Below are 13,946 nucleotides of genomic sequence, written 5' to 3'. Positions count from 1 at the left end.
GCTTAGTTTTTCACTGTATGAATTATATAAACTGATTCAATTATGCATATTGCGATATATACATTTGCGATATTTTGATATATTGTGCTCTACATGTTGTGTTTGGAAACTGCTCTCTGAAACACTTCTCCTCCATGATGTCAAGCCAACGCGAAATCACATTGCTTACAATGGACTGAGAAACACCAAACCTTTCAGCAAGATCACCCTGCAATAAATTGAAGGGTTAGTTCACCCAAAAATGAAAATTATGTCAGTAATTACTCACCCTCATGTTGTTCCAACCCCATATGACTTTCGTTCATCTTCGGAACACAAATTGAGCAAAAAAAAAAATGGAGGAGCGAGACAGCTCTCAGTTTAATCAAAAATATCTTAATTTGTGTTTCGAAGATGAACGAAGGTCTTACGGGGTTGGAACAACATGAGGGTGAGTAATTACTGACAGAATTTTCATTTTTGGGTGAACTAACCCTTTAAGACGCAGCTTCATCAGAGTCATCAGGAGCTGATACCAAGTGTGTAGCTGAAAGCTGTTGGTGTATGAACTGGTAAGGCGCTCGGCTCGGCAACTGAGTGGAATGCATTAATGTCGACCCTGTGTAGAGCTGACAAAGGTGGTCGTTTCTCAGCAGAGTTATGTACTATGGCAATGGCTCAACGCATCAACGCTCAACAACAGTTAGGTAAGTTAACATACCTGAATCTGACAACCTGTTCAGCACCCGCCGGGACTTCTTTACCAGAACATCGTAGCCGAGCCTTTACTCGGGGTAAGGGTGTTCGTTCGTCAGTCTGCTCCCCGTCCATAAAATGGTACGAACACACATAACACACATGGTACGAACACACAGCGCTTGGGTGAGCACTTCAAGTTTAGCGCCTTCCGCCATTGCCACAGGTGCTCCTCGTCTTGAGGTGGTGGTGGGTGTAAATCGTAAAGTACACCACAACATTCCGATCGCTTTAGCCTACATTGTGTTCAGAACACCGTTGGTTAAACCGTTGGTTAAATTGTTCTATCCTCTAAATCCAATTGTTATGGCAGCCCCTAACTGAGCATATAATACTTTACATACTTTACCGTTACAACTATAGAATTATGCTAGAAACTAGCGTAGGTCCTTTCAGCCGGAAGTTGAAGTCCCGCTCAGCCGGAAGTAAGATGACAAAATGAGCGTAATGGCGTCGCCCTTGTTGTCATGGAAAATAAGGTGAATAGTCTGATTTGTTGTGAGCACATGGCTTGTCATGTATTTCCTTGTGCCATGTGCTCTCCTGTCTATTGTCTAGCCCCCCCCCCCCCCCATATTGTTACCTGATTATTGATTAATTTGCCCCATCTGCTTTTCTTGTTACCTTCTTTTGTTTGCTTCCCTATTTAGTCTCCCGGTGTTTGCAGTCATGTGCTGGTTCATTGTGTATGTTCCCTTGTGTTTCAAGTTCCTGTCTAATGCCTGTCTCGATCCTTAATAAATATTCCTTTTTGCACTTGAATCCTTGCTTCACCATTTTTCCAGCGCGTGACAGAACGAACCAGCCATTTTGAGGATTCAGCAGAGGAAGGACTCACGCCATCCACTTATCTCCCCTGTCTTCTGCCCGCAATACGAGCACATAGTGAAGTTCAGCACTTTGAGTTCCCTTCGTCAGAAGGGGACTGACGTGAGAGAGTTTGCCCTGAAGTTCAGCGCTGCTGCAGAGGGACTGGGGCTTGGTGATAGCTTGGTGACAATCACAACGTCTGGACAATGATAGGGCTGGAGCACTTGACGTTTGGGGAATTCATTAATTCTCTGGATCGCCAAAGGAATCCTCCAGTTAGGGAGGCTACAGTCATCCCAGAAGAGGCGGTTATTTCCACACCATCTCACCCTCGCAAGTGCAGGAGGAGGAAGGCTCCTGTTGCTTCACTTAGCCCGGTGGTCCAGGGGGACCTGACTTCAGTGGTCCCAATCCTGGTGGTTGAGGAGAACCTGACTTCGGTGGTCCCAAGCCCAGTGGTCCAGGAGAACCCGACTTCGGGGGTCCCAGGCCTGGTTGTCCTAGAGCAGTCCAGTCTCCCTGTCGCAGTCCCAGTCATGGCTGAAGAGGCAGTGTCACCACGCTCTCGTAAACAGAGGAGGAGGAAGGCATCCTCCGTCCCACAGGGCCTGGAGGCCACGCCAGAGCTCCTGGCCCTGCCGGCACCGCCCAAATTCCTGGTCCTGCCGGCTCCGCCCATGCTACCTGTCAAGCCTGAATCTCTTCACGGCATGCTTGCCGAGCCTGAGTTTCTTCACGTCAGGTGTGCCGAGCCTGAGTCACCTCAAGTGACTTCTGCCGATCCAGAGACTGTTCACGTCACGACTGCCGATCCAGAGACTGTTCACGTCACGTCTGCCAAGCCAGTGTCTCCGGACAAGATGGCCACGCCCTTCCCTTCCCCTCCCCTCCCCTTCCCTCCCCTTCCCTTCCCTTCCCTTCCCTTCCCTTCCCTTCCCTTCCCCTCCCTTCCCTTCCCTTCCCCTCCCTTCCCCTTCCCTTCCCTTCCCTTCCCTTCCCTTCCCTTCCCCTCCCTTCCCCTCCCTTCCCCTTCCCTTCCCCTTCCCTTCCCCTCCCTTCCCCTCCCTTCCCCTTCCCTTCCCCTTCCCTTCCCCTCCCTTCCCCTTCCCTTCCCCTCCCTTCCCCTTCCCTTCCCCTCCCTTCCCCTCCCTTCCCCTTCCCTTCCCCTTCCCTTCCCCTTCCCCTTCCCCTTCCCTTCCCTTCCCCTTCCCTTCCCCTTCCCCTTCCCTTCCCCTTCCCTTCCCCTTCCCTTCCCCTTCCCTTCCCCTTCCCTTCCCTTCCCTTCCCCTTCCCCTTCCCTTCCCTTCCCCTTCCCTTCCCTTCCCTTCCCTTCCCTTCCCTTCCCTTCCCCTCCCCGCACCAAAAGACCTTGCATTTTCCAACACGACAATGCCAGACCACATACTGCATCAATTACAATATCATGGCTGCGTAGAAGAAGGATCCGGCTACTGAAATGGCCAGCCTGCAGTCCAGATCTTTCACCCATAGAAACTTTTGGTGCATCATAAAGAGGAAGATGCAGCAAAGAAGACCTAAGACAGTTGAGCAACTAGAAGCCTGTATTAGACAAGAATGGGACAACCTTCCTATTCCTAAACTTGAGCAACTTGTCTCCTCAGTCCCCAGACGTTTGCAGACTGCTATAAAAAGAAGAGGGGATGCCACACAGTGGTAAACATGGCCTTGTCCCAACTTTTTTGAGATGTGTTGATGCCATGAAATGTAAAATCAACTTATTTTTCCCTTAAAATGATACATTTTCTCAGTTTAAACATTTGATATGTCATCTAATTGTATTCTGAATAAAATATTGAAATTTAAAACTTCCACATCATAGCATTCTGTTTTTATTCACAATTTGTACAGTGTCCCAACTTTTTCTGATTTGGGGTTGTACAAAAAGAACATTAACTTGTGCTCATGAGAGAGTCATTCTCCACGATGATTGGCTGAGAAGACATAACGTGAGATGAGATGAAAAACACGCGTATTCAGGTTCTTCTCACGGTAGATGTTGAATCCACAGCTAGATCAATGAGTATAGAAGCCCAATGATGACAACCACCATCATTTGAAGTGTCACACAATTCTGAAATTATCGTACATTATGGGATTTTTTTCAATTATTGATCGTAAATCGAACAGAGGTCAAAATTATCGTACAAATACGATAATTATCGTACGTCTGGCAACACTGATCTCCATTTATAGCTGCTGTGTGGTGATGGTTTTAATAACCGTGAGTCTCGGGCTGGTTTGTCTTCTTCTGTTGATTATCATCATACTGCGGTATTTCATGATCACAGCAGAGAGAGATGAGATGAAGAGTTACAGGAACACAGCTGGAGAGTTTGATCAAACTAAATACTGCATATGTGGTTTCTTCACTGCATGGATCTTCATGTGTCGCTTCAGGTAACATTCAAAAGAGAAACTCTTTCCACACTGATCACACGTGTGCGGCTTCTCTCCATTGTGGATCCTCTCATGTGTTCTCAGATTTGCTGACTGACTGAATCTCTTGTCACAGTGTGAACACTTGTAAGGTTTTTCTCCAGTGTGGATCCTCTCATGTGATCTCAGATTTGTTGACTGACTGAATCTCTTGTCACAGTGTGAACACTTGTAAGGTTTTTCTCCAGTGTGAATTCTCAGGTGCAGTTTTAAATTGCCCGCTGAAATAAAAGTCTTCTCACACTCAAAGCACATGTACTCTCTCACACCAGTGTGTGTTTTCTGATGTCTATGTAAACATAGCAGCTGTGAAAAACTCTTTCCACACACAGAACATGAATGTGGCTTCTCCTTCGTATGAACTGTCAGGTGTTTCTTCAGCTCTGATGAACTAAGAAATGTTTTGCCGCACTGATCACATGCGAACGGCTTCTCTCCGGTGTGGATCCTCATGTGACGCTCAATGGATGATGATCGACTGAAACTCTTCCCGCATTGATCACATGTGAACGGCTTCTCTCCGGTGTGGATCCTCATGTGAATCTCAAGACCTCGTTTGGTTGTGAGACTCTTTCCACACTGAGTGCAGGTGAAAGATTTATTGTCTTTTCTTTTCTCTAAAAATGTATTTTTAGTCTCTGAGCGACTCAAAGGTTTTTCTCCAGGTTGGACATGATGTTCCTCCTTCACTTCACTCAGTTCTTCACTCTCCTCCTTCACTTCACTCAGTTCTTCACTCTCCTCCTTCACTTCACTCAGTTCTTCACTCTCCTCCTTCACGTCTCTCAGTTCTTCACTTTCCTCCTTCACTTCACTCTCCTCCTTCACTTCTCTCAGTTCTTCACCCTCCTCCTTCACTTCACTCAGTTCTTCTCTCTCCTCCTTCACTTCACTCAGTTCTTCACTCTCCTCCTTCACTTCACTCAGTTCTTCACTCTCCTCCTTCACTTCACTCAGTTCTTCTCTCTCCTCCTTCACTTCACTCAGTTCTTCACTCTCCTCCTTCACTTCTCTCAGTTCTTCTCTCTCCTCCTTCACTTCACTCAGTTCTTCACTCTCCTCCTTCACTTCACTCAGTTCTTCACTCTCCTCCTTCACTTCACTCAGTTCTTCACTATCCTCCTTCACTTCCATCAGGTCTGTCATGAAAGAAAAATGTATTAAATAAAATGTTTAGTGCATCAAAACAATTCCAAGAGAGAAATATAAAGTGAAAAGACATGAAAGTGAGCTCTGATGTAATAGTAGAAAGTAGGGGTTTAACGGTTCACAAAATTCACGGTTCGGTTCAATACGATACACTTGTGTCACGTTTCAGTACGTTTTCGATACAGCAAAAATAAAGAAATGCCAGATATTTTTTAATTTTTTAAATTAAAACTTACATAATAAAGTATATATATATATTAGGGGTGGAGCCGAACCCGAATACGGTATTCGGAATGGCACAAATAATGTGTTTTTTCCGAATACTTATTTCGAACAAATACTTTCAAAATATTTGTATTCAGGAACAAGAAAAACTTTATATCAAAAAGCTGCGTTTCCTCATGAGACATGGCGACCGGCGGTGCTGCTGATGTGGTGGCTGTAAATCCACTTGTTGATAAGAAAAGAAATATTTTGGATTAGGCTAATGTCACGTTGTCATAAGGGGCCGTTCACATAGCGCGTTTTCTGCGCGTGCAGATTTCAAATGTAGGCGCGTGTTTTTCCAGGCGCGTCTATGTCGACGGTTGCATAGCAACGACAGACGCCACGAGAGAGCATAGACAGTAAAAGAAGAGAGAGCAAGCGCTTGTGGAAAGGAGAAAGCGGTGCGAACTGCGCTCCATGATGACGAGGAAGTATCAGCAAAGAATTAATTGATTTCTAGCCCTTGCATTAGCTTTAGATATATTTATGGAGATGAGAAATGAAATAAAAAGCCGTCATTAATATCAGTCCGTCAGAAAAGCAGTTCTAGGCTTATTCTTGGCTGGATAACTCTTAGCCGGTTTAAAAAGCCCTTTTAAAATTAAATATGAATGCAGTTTTGGATTAAATAAAAGTACAGTCAAGTCAAATAAAACACGCTTTATCTCCTGTATAGTTTGGTAACACTACAATAAGATACCATTCATTAACATTACTTAATGCGTTATCTACAACAACACAATGAGTGAACAATATATTTTTACAACATCAATTAATGTTTGTGAATGTTATTTAATACAAACACTTGATTGGTCATGTTTGTTCACTTCATTCATTGTGCATTAAATAATGTTAACATAAATAATGTTAACTTTTGATTTTAAAAATGTTTTTTTTTTTTTTAATTAACCCCAAGGAGAATAATTGTGACAGTATATAACTATTATTTATTGTTAGGTCATTTTATCTAATGTAGATAATAAAATAATACTACAGTTTCTATCTTTGTAACCGTGATATAAACTTTAATATATGTAAATTTAATCTAAATTAAGCTTTGGTACCGAAATTGGTACCAAGAACCGTGGATTTTCACTGGTATTGGTACCGAATACTGAAATTTTGGTACCGTGACAACACTAGTAACTCTGTTAGCTCGGTAATTTAGACAATAGGCTGTTGACAGAGTAACGTTAACATAGGTAATGGCTGTTATGTTATTTTCTTTTCAATGACGTTTCTTGTTACATGTTCATTGCTGGATTTATGGAAAAACATCAACCAATATTGCATATCCATAATTATTATAATGGATATAATTAAAGAATACTTACACTATAACGTAAATTAGAAGTGTAATGCAAAAAAAACTGGATTTTTACACCTATTTTGAATTTTACTCGAATACAAATACAAATACAAATACAAATACTTTTCCCCCCTCAACAAATACAAATACAGATACAAATACCGGCTGCTTTGCACACCCCTAATATATATATATATATATATATATATAAATCCAACAAGAATCTAAAGTTCTGAAGTATATTGTAATAGTGTTTAGTTACTCTGATATGTAAAAAAAATTACAAAATATAAACTTATAAAAAGTTGTGATGTCACACTATTCTGAAAACTCAGATTTCTAAATATTTGCATTTTCAAACTTTGATTTTAATTTCAATATTGTAAAAACAAATTCCTTAAATAAATAAAACATAAGAGGATGTAGATCAGATGGTCCTTTATTACAAAAACAACAAGAATTTTTTGAAGGAAGAATTTATTTTTTTTTCCCAAAAGAATAACAAAAACATTCATACATCCAACGCTGTTGACAAAGATCTGACGGTGTTGACGAAAAACTGACGGTGTTGACAAAAAATGTTTGAATGTTTTACCTCTGATTTGTGAAATGTTCACCTGTTTGTCATGATATGTTCTGACAATAAAGAATAGTTTAAAACCACAATTAACGCTCTGTTTTCTACAACTTTCACTTAGGAGCAAAAATCTGCCTTTAAACTTGAAAGAAATAAAGATTTGACATTTATCGTGATAATTATTGATATCGACTGATATAAAAAAAAATTACCGTGATAATTTTTTTTACCCATATCGCCCATCCCTACACTGGCTTCTCATTTCTCTATCTCTGTCTTTACATATAAATATATATATATTAAAGTGCTGGCAAAGTTACACGTTACACAATAATAAGCAGACCACTGCCTGCCCATTCTCTACAAGTCAGATGCGTATGGTTAAATAATGCAATGCATGCTATGTATGTGCATTTATGTGTAAATAAAACCCTGAAATAACAGTTTAACCCTTCACTATATTCACAAATAATAATATATTTGCACATTAAGAGGTTATTGGTGGATTTGTCAACTCCGTCAGCTTACAGGTCAACTCCGTCAGACATAGAACCTGACGGAGTTGACGTCTGACGGAGTTGACGTAAGGGCATGTATTTTCTAATTTTTTTTTATTTGATATATATGTTTTCACAATTGTAGAGCTTTTTTAAAGTTTTTTGGGATGGTTAATATTGTGACCTCTTGCTGAGGACAAGTGCAATAACATGGGCCTTCTAACCACAGACCATACATTTAAACAAATTTTCCCCAAAAAGATAAAAAGCGTTATTCTAAAAATCAGATAGGTATATACAATTCCTTTAGATTTAATTTTGTAATTATGTCAATCATGATGAATTTCTTAATTTTTGCTATAAATTAGACTTTTCTATGTGGGACATGTTTTGTCCCGACTCTCAAGAATCAGTGGCTATAATTGACTCTTCTTAGGAGCATGTAAAATAAAACAGCTCCTTGAAAAAATAAATAAATGTGGGCTAATATTGTAGCCTAGTAGTTACAAACAAAAGGTTTATTTTAGTTCAGATTAACATTTGAGGGCAATTTCATTCATAATGTCAAAATAAAACCGCCGTAATGTTACTTGAAAACATTATAGCCTACTATTCCATGGTGAATGTTGCTGATCTCTTGCTTTATTAGCAACACTGTGCACGAGCGTGAACCCCGTGAATCCCACAATATCCATCTTTGATCTCACAGGTGTCAGATCCACTGCGAGAAGAGTGAACTGTCCGGCTTGCCTGCGCTTTTTTCACTCCTCCTCTCACTACTCCTACTCTCGACTACATTTCAGGCGAGGCAAGGCGCATCTCAAACAAGCCTTTTCTCAATCCATTGTCTCAGTTTTTACACAAACTGTAGCATTGACTGTGTTCATCAACCCTGTTACCAAAGTTACTGTAAGAAAAATCTCTATAACTATGAATAACTTCAATGATATTTGACAAATACAACTTTATCAGTAACTTGGTGTTTACAGTCTATTCCTAAAAATATATATTTTGTAAACTATGTTGAAAATGACTGAAATTCTGGTAATGTTGTTGCAATTTGGGAACCAGATATAAAATAAATATAAAATAAAACAGTTAAAATAGTATTTCGCTTGATCTGATGTTGACAATCATTATAAAAATGTCTCAAACCTCACTTTACTGACCATTTGTTGAAGAAAACCCAGAACATTCTGTACCGTTTCATAGTTGAACTGTTTATCTAAATGTGATGAAGTGTTTGAATATTTCTAACATGAATGTTCTTCAGCATCATGAATGAATGAAGAATAAACACTAACCTCTTTGTTCTTCAGGATCTTCAGTGTGTTTCATTCTGCAGGGTTCTGGATCACTCATGTTCTCACTGTCCTCTTTAATAAACTCAGTCTTTGCAGATTTCAGCTCTTCCTGATGCTCGTCTTCACTTGTAGCTGATGGGAATTTACAGCATTTATTGCTGAATTACTGTGGGCGGAGCTTCACTGATGATGTGATTACAGTGGGAGGAGCTTCACTGGTGATGTGACTGCTGTGGGAGGAGCTTCACTGGTGATGTATTCCAGTGTGGGAGGAGCTGATCTGCCAAAATAAAAAATATCAATTATATGCCAATTCATTATTTATTTTTAATAATTTGTATTGCTAATCCTATCACTATTCTGCTTCTTCATTAAAATACAGCTATCTAGAAATAAAGAAAATTATATAAATCATTTGAATGCTTCCAAGAATAAATAATGGTAAGAAAAACAGTTAAAATCATAAACACAGAAAAACGTGCATATAGTAGGGCGGTACAATATATTGCGATTATCGAAATATCGCAAATGTACTGTATATATCACGATATATACTGTTCTGATCATTCTGTTGTTAAATCAACCTAATGTAGGATAACCTAAAACCCTAAACCCTGTGGTTTACATTGATGGTAAAATAACACTTCTTATGCGACAGTAAAACTCTCAGAAGTTGTGGGGACGTTTTCTTGTCACAAAAAGAATGTGAAACACGCATGTAGGCTATATAATAGAGCATTTAATTTAGCCTAATTTTACACACTTTAAGCTTTCTCGTATCGCATGTTGCATTATTTAATGAGTTATCACGTTTTTCTTCAATATCGTGCAGCCCTAGCATATAGTAGCCAACAAATCCCCTCAGTCTGCTGATTAAATGAGGTGAAAACAGGAACTATTGTCATGAAATAAAGAGTGTTTTCAGCAGATCTGTTAATATTGATGAGCCTCAGACTATCAACACTAATAAGCTTACAAGTATACAGTCGTTTTAGTAATGCGTATTTGATTATAGCTGCAGATTTTAATGAAACCCCTGACGATGTACAAGATAGATTTCCTATAAGAACTACCTCTAATTCACATGATATTATTTTATGGTTGTGTGGAAATCTTCAGAGGTGGGACAAAGTCATTGTTATGCAAGTCACAAGTAAGTCTCAAGTCTTTGCCCTCGAGTCCCAAGTCAAGTCGAGTCAAAGATGAGGCAAGTCCCGAGTCGAGTCAAAAGTCAAAGCCAACAAGTCTCAAGTCGAGTCCAAAGTCCTACCATTTTAGTTTCGAGTCATTTCAAGTCCTCTTACCACAGAAATAAAATGTATACAAATCATGTATGTCTGTAAGATTTGTATTTATTTAAACCTCTTTTTATACAATGACATTAAAGGAGAACTCCGGTCAATTTTAACATTGAGCTAATTTTTTTGTAAATTTTGAGTGCTGTCAGTACAGAGAACAACGACAAAAATCGGTGTTGCCTGCACCGTGTTATCCTCTTTTTAAAATTTGCACCCTGTTGACTTCAATGGGGCAAGTTTTAAACCTGCTTTTAGCCTCTTAACATCCTTGATGTGTCATTACAAGTGCACAGGTCATGTGAGTGATTCCTTCAGAGTGAACACGGGTGAATCAGACTGCAGTAGATGTGAAAGATATGAATAAAAATGATGTTTATTCAGCCAGCGCACATACCTGTATTTACATCCTGTTTTCGGTCGAAGTCCATAGTAATCGATTGTCGAGTTCATGCGCATTGGTTTAGTACCTATGATCACGCGCATGAACTCGACAATCGATTACTATGGACTTCGACCGAAAACAGGATGTAAATACAGGTATATGCGCTGGCTGAATAAACATCATTTTTATTCATATCTTTCACATCTACTGCAGTCAGATTGACCCGCGTTCACTCCGAAGGAATCACTCACATTGGCTGTGCACTTGTAATGACACATCAAGGATGTTAAGAGGCTAAAAGCAGGTTTAAAACTTGCCCCATTGAAGTCAACAGGGTGCAATTTTTTAAAAAGAGGATAACACGGTGTAGGCAACACCGATTTTTGTCGTTGTTCTCTGTATTGACAGCACTCCAAATGTACAAAAAAATTTGCTCAATGTTAAAATTGACCAGAGTTCTCCTTTAATCAAATACAGTAAAAAACAGAAAATTTAATTTTCACTAAAAATCTCACAAGAATTTATGGGGGGGGGGGGGGGGGGGTGCAATTGTGATGCAATTATTAATAATTGTGATGTAATTTTTGCATCACAATAAGTGTATTGTGATTGTCAAAACATTTTAGTAACTAAATTGAATTTTATTAGGTTTAGTGACAACATGTTACAATGTTTACATGGTTCAATTTCTGGTAAGCTACGCTGTTTTATTATTTCAGTTCAATTCAATTATTGTGATTTGATTTAATATTGACTCATTTGGATAAATATTAGGTAGGCTACACAAGATAGGCATTAATTTTTCTCAAGAAAAAAACAACTCACCTAATGCTGTAAACATACAGAGAGCCCTATCAGCTGGCAGTATTATTTAAGGTAAAAAATAACACACATTAAATAGAATGTGTTTTTTTTATTATAATAACAACTTTATTTAATGATATAAGTAAAAATATAATAAACATGCAATATAGTACACATATTTAGCAAAATACTCTCTATAGCTCTTTTTTTTCTAGCCAACTAACGTGCTATAGCCTATTATGGCTTTCCTGAGGTAAATGTTATGTGACATAATTGTTCTCCAACTGTTTTATTGACCCCTTTGATTGATGGGTCGATATTATGTATGAGGAATATACATTTCGGTAAGTTGTACTGTATCTTTCAACAGTGTTCATTCGTGTTTAACGTTATTTACTATCAGCTAGAGATGATCGGTTCACGTGCCGCTAGGGATCTGTCGTGTCACATTTACAAGCGCCAAAACGGTATTTATTGTCTGAATTTCATAATAAAAGTGACAGAATCTGAGAGCAGAGATTTTTTATATCATAAGTTACCTGCTCTGTCTAGTCTGTCGGTCTCCGTGTCCTCTTTGCTTCGCGATTTTTCTGTGCGTGAGAAAATGGATGTGTCGTGAGAGCGTGTGAAAAGTGTCAATTGCGTGTGTCTCACGGTGAATGCGTGAGAGTTGGCAGCTATGTAGCAGCTAGAAAGTTACGGTACATCCGATAAGGTGCTTAGCATTCGTTCAAATTCGTAGCATGCGTTGTTGCTTGTTGTGCTTCATTGGTTGTCTTGCAATGTGCCTGCTTAGATGCTGTCGAATCAAAACAACGTGGGACTACAGTGATTGGATGTCGTGCAGGCAGCGCGCGTGCTCTCTGCATGCATACAGGTGGTGCACATTTTTTCACAGATGAAGATAAACTGAGAGTGGCGCGGCCGTGTGAACATTTTTTCCCCAGTTTTCATGGGAAGTAGCAAGTCTTCTCGAGTCAAAAGGCGCAAGTCCAAGTGAAGTCACGAGTCATTGATGTTAAAGTCCAAGTCGAGTTGCAAGTCTTTGTACATTTTGTCGAGTCGAGTCTGAAGTCATCAAATTCATGACTCGAGTCTGACTCGAGTCCAAGTCACATGACTCGAGTCCACACCTCTGGAAATCTTTCAGTGGCAGATGCTTGGCGTTTCTTTAACTCTGGTTGTAGAGGCTTTACTTGGTCCAACAAATCTGGATCGCTTAAAGCTCGAAATGATCTTTTTCTCATTTCTCATGCTATTTTGAAAGATGCCCATACTGTTAATCATCAATTTGCCCCGTTTACTGACCACATGTTAATTTCTTTGAATCTTGAACAATACATTTAGTTAAATAGAACAAGGGGTTACTAGAAATTGAACAGTTGTCTTTTGGAAGACGCCAATTTTAATGATAGTGTAATTCAACTGGCTAATTCTATGTTTAGTAATACTTAAAGCGACCCTGGCTCTAGCTGGGAGTTTTTTAAATTTAGAGTTAGAGACCTTGCTGTTAATAGAAGTAAGCAAATTAAAAGAGAAAAAAAACATTAAAGAATTAGAACTCATTCATAGATTAAGTGTGTTAATGCAGAAGGAAAATCCCAGTAAAGAGGATGAGGTAGGCTACCGTACAAATGAGCACATGTCATTTGCAAATTGAAAATACGTACACAGAGATTGTTAAAGGTGCTTTTATACACTCTAGAGCAAAATGGATCGAGAAGGGTGAAAGAAACACTAATTACTTTTTTGTTCTTGAAATAAGAAATCGTAAAAAAGACATCTCTCTCTGCCTTAAACATTAATAGTGTTGTATGTACAGATCCAGGAATGATTTCAACCTTTGTATACTCCTTTTATAAAAAAAATTGTATACTTCTCAGTTTTCTCAAGAACAATCTGACGATTTTCTTTTGAGTATTCATGATAAGATTTCAGGTATTAAGGATGACTTTAAGCAACTTTGTGATTCTGATATCTCTATAGTTGAAATGGAGGATGCACTGAAATCTATGAAGACAGGAAAATCTCCAGGTACTGATGATGGCTTGTCTGTTGAATTTTATTTACATTTTTGGGACATCTTAAAGCAACCTCTACATAGTTTGTTTAAAGACTGTATTAAAAAAGGAGCGATGACTCCGTCAATGAAGCAGGGTATTATTTTCTTGATCCCCAAAACTGATAAAGACCCGCTTTTAATTGAAAACTGGAGACCTATATCACTGTCAAATGCCGATTATAAATTACTTGCTTTAATTTTGGCAGTTCGTTTAAAATCTGGCCTTAATAGTATAATTGGCGAAAACACAAAATGGATTTATGAAAAATAGGCATATTAACTCCAACATAAGATT

Source organism: Squalius cephalus (assembly GCF_949319135.1).
Source record: "Squalius cephalus genome assembly, chromosome: 1".
NCBI classification, from domain to species: Eukaryota; Metazoa; Chordata; class Actinopteri; order Cypriniformes; family Leuciscidae; genus Squalius; species Squalius cephalus.
The sequence above is the reverse complement of the archived record's forward strand: the minus strand, read 5'-3'. Positions refer to the sequence as shown.